The 12311-nt window shown below is 41.1% G+C and overlaps 1 long non-coding RNA gene across 1 annotated transcript in view; it reads left to right on the top strand.

Moving 5' to 3' along the window:
- The window catches only part of LOC122553971, a 10459-nt gene extending 8272 nt beyond the window's left edge, over positions 1 to 2187 (top strand). The window contains exon 3 of the long non-coding RNA XR_006312883.1: positions 2148 to 2187. This is a non-coding gene — a long non-coding RNA (uncharacterized LOC122553971). The remainder of the gene's footprint in view (positions 1 to 2147) is intronic.
- The last annotated feature ends 10124 nt before the right edge of the window (positions 2188 to 12311 follow it).

Genomic DNA, 12311 nt, shown 5'->3' with positions numbered 1-12311 from the left:
TGGCCAAATTTCCCTCTTTCCCATGCCTCCTGACTTTCCGCATAAGCCTACCAGGGGGAACCTTATCAAATGCCTTACTAAAATCCATGTACACTACATCCACTGCTCTACCCTCATCCACATGCTTGGTCACCTCCTCAAAGAATTCAATAAGACTTGTAAGGCAAGACCTACCCTTCACAAATCCGTGCTGGCTGTCCTTAATCAAGCAGTGGCTTTCCAGATACTCATGAATCCTATCCCTCAGTACTCTTTCCATTACTTTGCCTACCACCGAAGTAAGACTAACTGGCCTGTAATTCCCGGGGTTATCCCTATTCCCTTTTTTGAACAGGGGCACAACATTCGCCACTCTCCAGTCCCCTGGTACCACCCCCGTTGACAGTGAAGACGAAAAGATCATTGCCAACGGCTCTGCAATTTCCTCTCTTGCATCCCACATAATCCTAGGATATATCCCGTCAGGCCCGAGGGATTTGTCTATCCTCAAGTTGTTCAAAATGCCCAACACATCTTCCTTCCTAACAAGTATCTCTTCTAGCTTACCAGTCCGTTTCACACTCTCCTCTTCAACAATACGGTCTCTCTTTTTGCTTGACAAAATAATTCTTGTTCTGTCCTGACTCGGAAACTACCATCTCATTTAAAAATCGTTGAATATGTCATCACTCTCTAGTCTGTGCCCCTTTTTCCCAGAACACTGAATTCCTCCAATCTGCCAGTGCCACTGCACCAAAGGCAATTATCAAAGTTGCAAATGATATCATATGTGTCTGTAACAAAGGTGAACCATAACTCCTTATCATTTTATCAGCAGCCTTTGATGCAGTTAATCATATCATTTTTCTCCAACACCAATCCACTATGGCCCATCTAGGAAAGACTGCATCTGCATAGTTTTATTCTTAGTTATCTTATTATAGATAGAGAATTGCCATCCATGGCTTGTCTTTCCATTCCCATACTTTTAACTTTAGTACTCCCCAGGGACTTATCATTGGTACTCTCTTATTTCTCATTTTCAAGCTGTCTTCAGAGACATCATGTGATATCACATTAGTTTTCACTTTTATGTCAATACTACCCTGCTCCATCTCACCATAACCTCTCTTGGCATGTCCAATGTCTTTATTAGATTGCCTCTCTGACATCTGTGACGATATTATCACTTTAGAAATGTTATTTTGTCCTTGTTTTTTTTCTGAAGAGAGGTTGTAAAGGCAAAGGTATCAAACTGGCTACTGGAGATAATGTAAATCAACAATTTAGGAGGCACAGAGTCATAGAGAGATACAGCATGGAAACAGACCCTTTGGTCCAACTCGTCCATGCTGAGATTAATCATTTGCCAGCACCTGGTCCATATCCCTCTTAACCCTTCCTATTCATGTATCCATCAGATGCCTTTTAAATGTTATGATTATATCAGCCTCCATCACTTTCTCTGGCAGCTCATTCCATACATACACACCCTCTGCGTGAAAACGTTGCCCCTCCAATCTCTTTTACATCTTTTCCCTCTCATCTTAAACCTATGCCCTCTAGTTCTGGACTCCCCCATCCCACGGAAAAGACCTTGTCTATTTATCTTATCCAAGCCTCTCATGATTTTATAACCCTCTATAAGGTCACCCCTCAGCCTCCAAACAGCCCCAGCCTATTCAGCCTCTTCCTATAGCTCAAACCCAACAACCCTGGCAACAGCCTTGTAAATCTTTTCTGAACTCTTTCAAGTTTCACAACATCCTTCCTATAGGAGGGAGACCAGAATTGCATGCAATATTCGCAAAATGTGACCTGACCAATAACTTGTACCCCTTCCGGTTTTTTTTAACACAGTTGTGACAATGGAAGGGGAGTGGCCAGTTCTCACAGACTGGGCTTTCTAGTATTTTCAGCTACAGCAGTTAGAAGCTATTTGTGGTCCCAGAACGGTTGGAAGCTTAGAACTGGAATTGGAATCCCTACAGTGTAGAAACAGGCCTTTATTGACCCAACAAGTCCACAAAGCCCCTCCAAAGAGTATCCCACCCAGACCCATTACCCTACATTTCCTCTGACCAATGCACCTGACCCACACATCCTTGAACACTATGGGGCAATTTAGCATGGCCAATTCACCTAACCTGCACATCTTTGGATTGTAGGAGGAAATCAGAGCACACGGAGGAAACCCACGCAGACACGGGGAGAGTGTGCAAACTCAACATAGACAGTCGCCCAAGACTAGCATCAAACCCGGGTCACTGGTTCTGTAAGGCAACAGTGTTAACCACTCAGTCATCGTGCCTTGGTAAATGATTTCAAGCTGCTACTTTCTCTGAAATCTTTCTTGATGTTGTTTCCTCCTGGATTGGAAAACTGCATAAGAGACTGTGTCTGAACTTACCTTTTTGCCAAGGGGTGTGTGTTTATGGAATGTTATTATATTGGAACAGTTAATTATAATAGGTACTGTATCTATTATTCGGTTAAGTTTTCCAATAGTTATAAATTCCTTTTTCTCTTGTTTGTATTTTAACTAGTGTTTAAATAAATTGCTTGATGTTGTGTAGTTTGACCAGTCGCATCACATCCGCAACATGCACTTCACATCTACCTTTAAAATAAGAAAAAGTTAGGGTCTAGGCTACATTCTTAAAATATTTTGAGGTGTGTGGTCTGTCCATAACAAATCCAGTGATGAATATGCAGGAACTTTGGTCCCTGTTATGACAAAAGAGTTGAACACCAGAGGTGAGGCAAGACTGACCATTCTTGACATCAAAGGCAGCATTTGACCAAATATAGCATCAGGAGTCCTCCACTGAGGTCAGAATTGAAGAAATTCACTGATTGCACAGCATTCAGCCTAGCCAGCAATGCCCATATCCCATGAACAAATGGGAAAAAAACAAGATGGAGACTAGATGGGAATATTTCAAAATCAATTTATACTATGGTTGGGACATGTTTTTCTTGTTGAACATTTGTAGGTAATTTCTAGAACGAATTTGCATAACAAGATTGAGGGATGGAGTTGAAGACTAGGGCAGAAATAGGATGAGAATGTTACGTTGGGATAGTTCAAATTTGCAGCCCACATCTCAGGCAGGCAACTTTAATGAACCTGGTCAGAGATGTTATGACACCTCTGAAACCTTGCACCCCAGCTTTCTGGCACTACCATTATGCCACGAGTCCTCCCACATTGTAGGCGAAAGTGAGGACTGCAGATGCTGGAGGTTAGAGTCGAAGTGTGGTGCTGGAAAAACACAGCAGGTCAGGTAAAATCTGGGGAGCAGGAGAGTCGACGTTTCGGGCAAAAGCCTTTCATCAAGAAACGTGGACTCTTCCCCTCCTCGGATGCTTCCTGACCTACTGTGCTTTTCCAGCACCACACCCTCCCACATTGTAGTCAAGTGACAAATCTTTATATTGTGGAATGGCAGCTTAGCATCTCAGCAGACTGGTTTAAAACGGGGAAATCACAGAATGGTTATTTTGGTCTTGGAGAATTCTCCAGGGTCTGGCATCATCGGAGAATTTTGTCACTTTGAGGTCTAGATATAGTGGGAATACATCTTGAAAGAGGTCCCTCTGCCATCTGACGCTTGACAAAATTATTGTGGATTGTAAGAATCATGTGAAAATAAACTTACTAATATGAGTCTTCTAAATTGTAAGGCATTTTCAGTCGAATTTCTGTCTAATTATCATTTTCGTTTGCTCACTTAATTCTTTCCCATCTGTTAGAGGCTCCGGAACTTTCTGATTTAACCCGCTATGCTCTGAGCCGGCCTCCTCCCCATCTCATGACAAACTGCAACATCAACATCCGCCTTCCTGCGTGAAATACGCAATTGCTCTTCCTTTCCTGCGATTGACTTATCAACCTAGTTTTTTTTTCTCTGAAAACCCACAGACACCAAACCCTGCTCTCTGTCAGTGCATTCCTGGATCCCCTGAGGAATTTCCCTCCTCCAGGCTAACAGCTCGCCTCGTCCTAGCATGTTCCCTCCCCTTTCCCACTGCTACACAGAGCACACATTCCGAGGAGAATTTACTGCATTCAATGCCAGCTGACGACCGCAGACTACCGGACACTACCAAATGAAAGGCAGATCGCGTGAACTTAAAGCAGCTACGGAGACCCAGGCTCTGCGTTGGTGGGGAAAGCTACAAAGGCGCAAGATTAATTTAGTTTAAAAAGCGGAAGAGCGGATTCATTTTTAAAGAGGGGCTAAACACACAAAATTCCAATACAAAACAAAGTATTTACGTGGGAATGTAATATTGGAACTTTTTTTGACCGTTCCCAAATGCACCAGTGGGCAGATCTGTTGGGGGGGAGGTTTCTATCCACCTTCTTAGGGTCAATTCTCTGAGAGATGTTCATCCAAGTGAAACGCTAATTATCGTTTGTCCACCTTTTCCAGCATTTTTTAAATTTTATTTCAGGTTAGTAGCATCTGCACTACTTTGCTTTAATGGAAAAGATGACAATGAGCTTTCTGTGAATTATTAGGAAGTATGCTTCCATTGCTAACTAGCCAGTGTATTCTTAATGGTCCTTTTAGGTTGTGGTGAGTGGCTTTCTTGAACTGCAGCTGTTTGTATGATCTAAGTACACCCATAGGTACTTTTAGGGAGAGACCTCTAGGATTTTGACCAACAGATAGCAAAGGAATGGTAATATTTTCCATGGTTAAAAATCACACAGCCCCAGATTATAATCCATCAGGTTTCTTTGGATGTATTAACTTTCGGAGCACTGTTCCATCATCAGGTAGCTAATGGAGCAGGATCATAAGATACAGAATTTATAGCACAAGTTCATTGTGACATACGACTGATATTACATAGAGTCAGAGAGATGTACAGCACGGAAACAGACTCTTCGGTCCAACTCATCCATGCCAACCAGATATCCCAACCCAATCTAGTCCTACCTGCCAGCACCTGGCCCATATCCCTCCAAACCTTTCCTATTCGTATATCCATCCAGATCACTTTTAAATGTTGCAATTGTACTAGCCTCCATCAATTCCTCTAGCAGCTCATTCCATACACGTACCATCCTCTGTGTGAAAACGTTGCCTCTTAGGTCTCTTATATCTTTCCCCTCTCACCCATAACCTATTCCCTGTAGTTATGAACTCCCCTACTCCAGGAAAAATACTTTGTCTATTAATCATATCCATGCTGCTCATGACTTTATAAACTTCTATAAGGTCACCCCTCTGCCTCTGATGCTCCAGGAAAAACAGCCCCAGCCTATTCAACTATAGCTCAGAATAGCTCAAATCCTATAGCTCAAATCCTCCAACCCTGGCAACAACCTTGTAAATCTTTTCTGAACCCTTCCAAGCTTCACCACATCTTTCCGATAGGAAGGAGACCAGAATTGCATGCAATATTCCAACAGTGGCCGAACCAATGTCCTGTACAGCCGCAACATGACCTCCCAACTCCTGTACTCAATACTCTGACCAGTAAAGGAAAGCATACCAAACGCCTTCTTCACTATCCTATCTACCTGCGATTCTACTTTCAAGGAGCTATGAATCTGCACTCCAAGGTTCCTTTGTTCAGCAACACTCCCTAGGACCTCACCATTAAGTGTATAAGTCCTGCTAAGCTTTGCTTTCCCAAAATGCAGCACCTCGCATTTACCTAAATTAAACTCCATCCTGGTCACAGGCCTCCAGTCTGAAAAACAACCCTCCACCACCACCCTCTGTCTTCTATCTTTGAGCCAATTTTGTATCCAAATAGCTAGTTCTGCCTGTATTCATGAGACCTAACCTTGCCAACCAGTCTGCCATGGGGAACCTTGCCGAACGCCTTACTAAAGTCCATATATATCGAACAAACATAGATTGCTGTTAAACCTTCCATAGAATCATGGAATTCCTACAGCATGGAAGCAGGCCATTCGGCCAATTGAGTCCACACTGACCCTCCAAAGAGTATTTTACCCAAACCCACCCACTACCTATCCATGTTACCCTACATTTCCCATGGCTAATCCTGGAAACGATGGGCAATTTAGCATGGCAATTCACCTAACCTGCACATCCTTGGACTGTGGGCAGATACCAGAGCATCCAGGGTGACACCCACGCCAACATGGGGATAATGTGCCAAATCCACACAGTCACCAGAGAGTGGAATCAACACTGGGTCTCTTGCACTGTGATGCAGCAGTGCTAACCACTGAGCTATCGTGCGGCAGTTACAGTTCATGAGTGGAGTATATATGGTGTCTCATATGTTTTGACTGTTTTGTCTAGTTTCTGTCCCATCCCATTCAAGTAAAAATATTTTCAAATCAGTGCATGCTCACTGGAATATAATTTAATTTCAGGAATTTTGAAGGCATACATTGGTAAAATAGATATTTCTTAAGCCGACCTGGTTCAGCCCTGGGGTTCCTTCCCACCCTCCTGTGATTTTTTTGTTTAGGAGGTCCAATCATAAATCATGCTTTACAAGTAATTAGTAATGGACCACAAAATGGTGTGTGGCGAACCAAATCAGTAGGCAGTACACCTGAGCCTGCATGGAAAGCAGTATCTCATGGGATGAGATCTGGTTTAACTGAGTTAAAGTATTCACCTTTTAGAATGGGTTGCAGGTTTCGATTCATTAATATGTAAATCCCAGAATTTGTTTCAAGTCACATTCTCAAGACAACTTAAGGTTTTATTAAAAATAAGGTGACATCTCAGCTTAGTCAATGCATTAAAGGTGTGAGGTTAGACTCTGTCTGTATTCCAACCCATGAGGATGGCCTCAACTGGGATCTGGGGTTCATGTCACACTACAGGTGACCCCAGTACACTATACACTGTCACATAGACTCACACACAAGCACACATACACTCATGCAGACCCTCTGTCATAAACACAATGTCTCAGACATACACCCCCCACACTGTCACCCACATGCACACCCTCTCACAGGCTTATACTTCATCACACTCTCCTCCTCTCTCTCTCTCTCTCTCACACACACACACATAAGTCTATGGAGTGAATTTGCATTTGCAGAATTGTATTTGCAGATACATTCTATTTTGCTCAAAAGCACACAGTCTGCAGGCAGTCAATCCATGTGACATTTTATAAATTCCTACTTTGGAAATAGAACCAATCTGACTCAAGATTGGAATACAGACAGACTCTAACCTCACACCTTTAATGCATTGTCTAAGCTGAGATGTCACTTTTTAAAAAATAAAACCTTAGGTTTATTGGGACTGTGACTTGAAAGACTTTTTGGGATTTACATATTAATGAATCAAAACCTGCAACCCTTTCTGAAAGATGAAAGACCTAACAACAATCTAGGTTTGTTCAATATATCATATCAGTTGTTTGAATTAATGATCTTGTGGTATACATTCTGTGTCTTATGATTCTGCCCCACTAGCTACCCGATGAAGGAGCAGTGCTCCGAAAGCTAGTACTTCCAAATAAACCTGTTGGTCTAGAACCTAGTGTTGTGTGATTTTTAACTTTGCTCACCCCACTCCAGCATCGGCACCTCCACATCAATATTTTCCATGTCAGGATGGTGTCTTGGAGGGGTACTTGTGTTAAGTGTAGTTCTAACCAAGAGAGAGTTTCTCCCAATTCTCATTGAGTTCACTTTGTTAGGAAATTTTGGTGCCCTTGACTAAATGCTACAATAATATCAAGATTGGTTATGCTCACGTTATTTGATGCTTTTGGACGCTAGCTATTTATGATTCATGGAGGAGGACTCCTAAATCTCTCTGTGCTGCAACTTTCCGCCATCCTTCTCCATTTAAACAATATTGAGTTCCTTTATTCTTCAGAACTGGGCCCAAAGCATAAACTCTACTTTTTCTCCACAGATGCTGTCAGATCTGCTGAGTTTTTTCAGCAATTTCTGTTTTTGTTTCTGATTTTCAGCATCTGCAGTTCTTTGATTTTTTTAAGGGAGCGAAGTAGGTTGTCAAGAGAAGATAGAGAGTCTTAAAAAGGTTACAGAAGGTTATGTGAATGGGGGAATAAATTGGCACATGGAAAAGTAGAACTATATCCACTATGGCAGGAACATTAGGAAACAGTACACTATTTAAATAAAAGAGAGACTGCAGAGCATGGAGGTACAGAAGGATGTGGATGTGCTGATATATGAATCACAAAAAAGATAGTTTGCAGTTGCAACAAGTGATTTGGAAGGGAAATAGAATGTTGTTGCTTATTGCAAGAGGACTGGATTCTAAAAGTCAGTAAGTTTTCCTATAATTGTACAGGGCATTGGTAAGAACACATCTTGACACTGTATAGTTTTGATCTCCTTATGTGAAGAAGGATATAATTGCTTTAGGAGCATTAAGAGGAAGTTCGCTTGGCTCATTTTTGGGGTAAAGGGGTTATCTTAAGAAGGAAGTTTGAACATGTTGAGCCTTTTATTCTTTGGAGTTAGAAGGATGCAAAGTGATCTTGTTGAAACACATCATATTGTGAAAGGAATTGACAGGATTCTGAAAGTATATTTGACTTTTAAAAGAGACTGGAGATAGGTAACACAGCTCAAGAATAAAAGGTCTCCGTTTTAAGATGGAGTTGAGAAACATCTTTCTGACAACAACACAGTGGAGGCAACATCATTGAATTTATTCATGGTAGAGTTAGATTTTGACAGACAATGGAATGAAGGGTTAAGGGAGCAGGCAGGAATGTGGAGTCATAACCACCATCAGCTGAACCACAAACTCATTAAATGGCAAACTCAAATGAACTACTCCTGCTGCTATGTTCTAAATAGTTTACTCAGCACAAACAGGGAGTCCAGTATGGAACTATCAATATGATTTAGCTTTACCAAATGAACCATTTGCGGTTACAGTACATAATCAGTTACATCTGATATTTCTGAGAAAAGCCAAAGTATATTACAGTAAATCCTTTACCATTTCCTGTTTATTCTTATATTTGCAGAAGTGGGTACTTACAAGCTGACCTAGAGCATGGTTGTTCCCATACCTAGGTACACACAGCTCTGAACAGACCTTTGGGTCCAACCTGTACATACCAACCATAATCCCATACTAAATTAGTCCCACCTGCCTTCACTTGGCCTATATCCCTTCAAATATTTCTTATTCATGTCCTTATCTAAATGTCTTTTAAATGTGGTAACTATAGCTGCAGCTACCACTTACACCAGAAGTTCATTCTACACATGAACGACTGTGTAAAAAAAACAAAAATTGCCCCTCAAGTCCTTAAAATCTTTCTCTTCTCACCCTAAAGATAAGTGCCCTAGTCTTGAAATCCCCCAACGTCTATACTAAAGATCTGAACATTGAAGGCAAGCATGCTAAATGCCTTTTCACCAACCTATATGTGATGCAAACTTCAAAAAAATTAGATGTGTGAAGCTCTAGGTCTCTTTGTTCTACAACAATATCCAAAGTCAAAAAATGTGGTGCTGGAAAAGCACAGCAGGTCAGGCAGCATCTAAGGAGCAGGAGAGTCGATGTTTCGGGCAGAAGCCCTTCCTGATTAAGGGCTTATGCCCGAAATGTCAACTCTCTTGCTCCTCGGATGCTGGCTGACCTGCTGTGCATTTCGTGTGACGCATGTTTCAACTGTGATCTCCAGCATCTGCAGTCCTCACTATCTCTCAGTACCCTCACAGTACCCAAAGCCCTATTTTTAATTACATAAGTCTTGCCTTTGTTTCTTTTACCAAAATGAAATACCTGGGCATTTATCCAAATTAAACTCCATCTGCCACTCTTTAGCCTATTTACACAACTGATCAAGATATCTTTGTGATCTTAGATAACCTTCTTCACTGGTGTCATTTACAAACTTACTAATTACTTTGTGTTTTGAGAAAGGAAAAAAAAGTCAAATCACAATTTTATTTTCCAACTTCAAAGTTGAAGCGAATCGAAGAAAATAATTTTGAAGTGCCAGGTTGCTCTCCACAGGGAGCTTTCAGAAGTTGTTAGTAACATGGTGATACGAAGAGCCTGTTTCCACACTGTAATCTAATCTAAAAGGAAAAAAAAGTCAAATCACAATTTTATTTTCCAGCTTCAAAGTTGAAGCGAATCGAAGAAAATAATTTTGAAGTGCCAGGTTGCTCTCCACAGGGAGCTTTCAGAAGTTGTTAGTAACATGGTGATAGTCATTAGGAGATTGACAGGAACAGAAAACAGGAGACAAACTCTGCTAAGAACAAGATGATAAATTTTCCATTAGTGTCTTTTTCTTTGGAATTTACCCAAGCAAAATCCTCTTCTTTGAAATATAAGGTGGAATTTCCATCTCAGTGCTGCCAGGACAATATCTTATGGAAAATAAACTCCAGCATTTTTGCTGAAAATTACCCCAATTTCTCATTTAGCAACTATTTTAATATATTATATTTGAATTGCTGTGTATGAAAGTAATTTCAGTTTACACTATGCAAATAGCAATAACAAAGCATTGAGCAGTAAATAACACCTGAAACAATCAGACCGAGAGCAAAAGTTAAAGTTTGGGGCTCTTATTATGCAGTAGTTTTAAATTAATTAATCATAACTGTCTGTTGATTAAATTGTCTTGGTAATCAAGAGCACAGAGATATGGGGAACTATTAAGCTGATAGAGTAGGTGGGTTTGGAAGCTGATGACAGGTTAAAAACACTGAAATTTTTGGGGTGCTGGGAAAGTGGTAGGACTCAGCCAATCTTTGCCTTTAACCTGAATGAAATATACAACATTTGCAAAACCTTTGGGAAAGAAGTATGCTAGCTATCTCAATTGATAATTTATTTGCTTCTTTAACTTTGAATTGATTTTAATTGTGTGAGCGTGGAGTTTTCTGAGATCCTTGCTAAAGTAATGAGAAAGACAATGTGATTTGAAGTAGCTGATCAGGTGGCAGCCAAGAAATCCTTTAAACACTGAGATCTCACATTTGCTTTGTTGCCTCAGTGAAATTTTTTGCAGTAGATCATGCTTTGAGAATATGCTTTCACTGCTCTTTGACTTAATTTGGAGTTCTTTCGGTGGTTGGAGTTCTTTTGCCTTTCATCTACATTTTGCAGTTGTTGGCTTTCAGATCAGCATGGGAGCCGTTAGTCTTCAAATGAAGAGTAACAACAGGAGCGGCAGTTTCTCTTCAATCACCTACTGTTCACCTATGAGAGAGAGAGAGGATGAACAAAAGGCTCCAGCTTGCAGGAGTTGATATCCCTAATATCGGGATTACAGGTAGGGATTAAGCTTCATGGATAGGACTGACTGCCTTAGGATGAGCAGTATTTCCCACCAGGTGGTTGCTAACATTAGTACTCCTGAAGGAAGAACGTCTACCAACTTAAGCAGGTTGCTATGCATTGCCTATGGTTGTCAAATTCACCACAGTTCTCAATTTCTTTGACTCTGTTTCCTTCCAAGGATCTGCAGATATTATGCAGAATCTCAATCTGTTGGCCATAAACAAGTTAACAATGTCATATAAACGATGGGACCTCAACAGATGAGACCAACCATAAAGACCTCGACCTTTCTTATTCAGTTGGCCTCCTATAAGTCCAGCAAACCATCAACTGTTGACCCGTGGTAATTGACATGCTGCAAGTTTGAGTTTATTTTTCAACAATTAATTATCATTTTGTTGTATGTAATGATCAACCAAGTAAGGTATTATTATTGTATTTTATTTAATCGTGGTCAATGTAAGACATTTGTACTGGATTACTCCCAGTGCTACGAGCTAGTGAGGGAAGGAATAGGAGGATAGAGCAGATGAATGCATGGCTGAGGAGTTGGTGTATGGGAGAAGGGTTCACGTTTTTGGATCATTGGAATCTCTTTTGAGGTAGAAGTGACCTCTACAAGAAGGACGGATTGCATCTAAGTTGAAAGGGGACTAATATACTGGCAGGGAAATTTGCTAGAACTGCTTGGGAGGATTTAAACTAGGATGGGTACAGCTGAGAACAGAAGTGAGTCAGGGCAGGGAGGAACAAGGTAGGACTAATAAATTAAACTGCATTTATTTCAATGCAAGGGGCCTAACAGGGAAGAAGGCAGATGAACTCAGGGCATGGTTAGGAACATGGGACTGGGATATCATAGCAATTACAGAAACATGGCTCAGGGATGGGCAGGACTGGCAGCTTAATGTTCCAGGATACAAATGCTACAGGAAGAATAGAAAGGGAGGCAAGAGAGGGAGGGGAGTGGCATTTTTGATAAGGGATAGCATTACAGCTGTGCTGAGGGAGGATATACCCAGAAATACATCCAGGGAAGTTATTTGGATGGAACTGAGAAATAAGAAAGGG

Source organism: Chiloscyllium plagiosum, chromosome 10, assembly GCF_004010195.1.
Source record: "Chiloscyllium plagiosum isolate BGI_BamShark_2017 chromosome 10, ASM401019v2, whole genome shotgun sequence".
NCBI classification, from domain to species: domain Eukaryota; kingdom Metazoa; phylum Chordata; class Chondrichthyes; order Orectolobiformes; family Hemiscylliidae; genus Chiloscyllium; species Chiloscyllium plagiosum.
The sequence above is the reverse complement of the archived record's forward strand: the minus strand, read 5'-3'. Positions and strand labels throughout refer to the sequence as shown.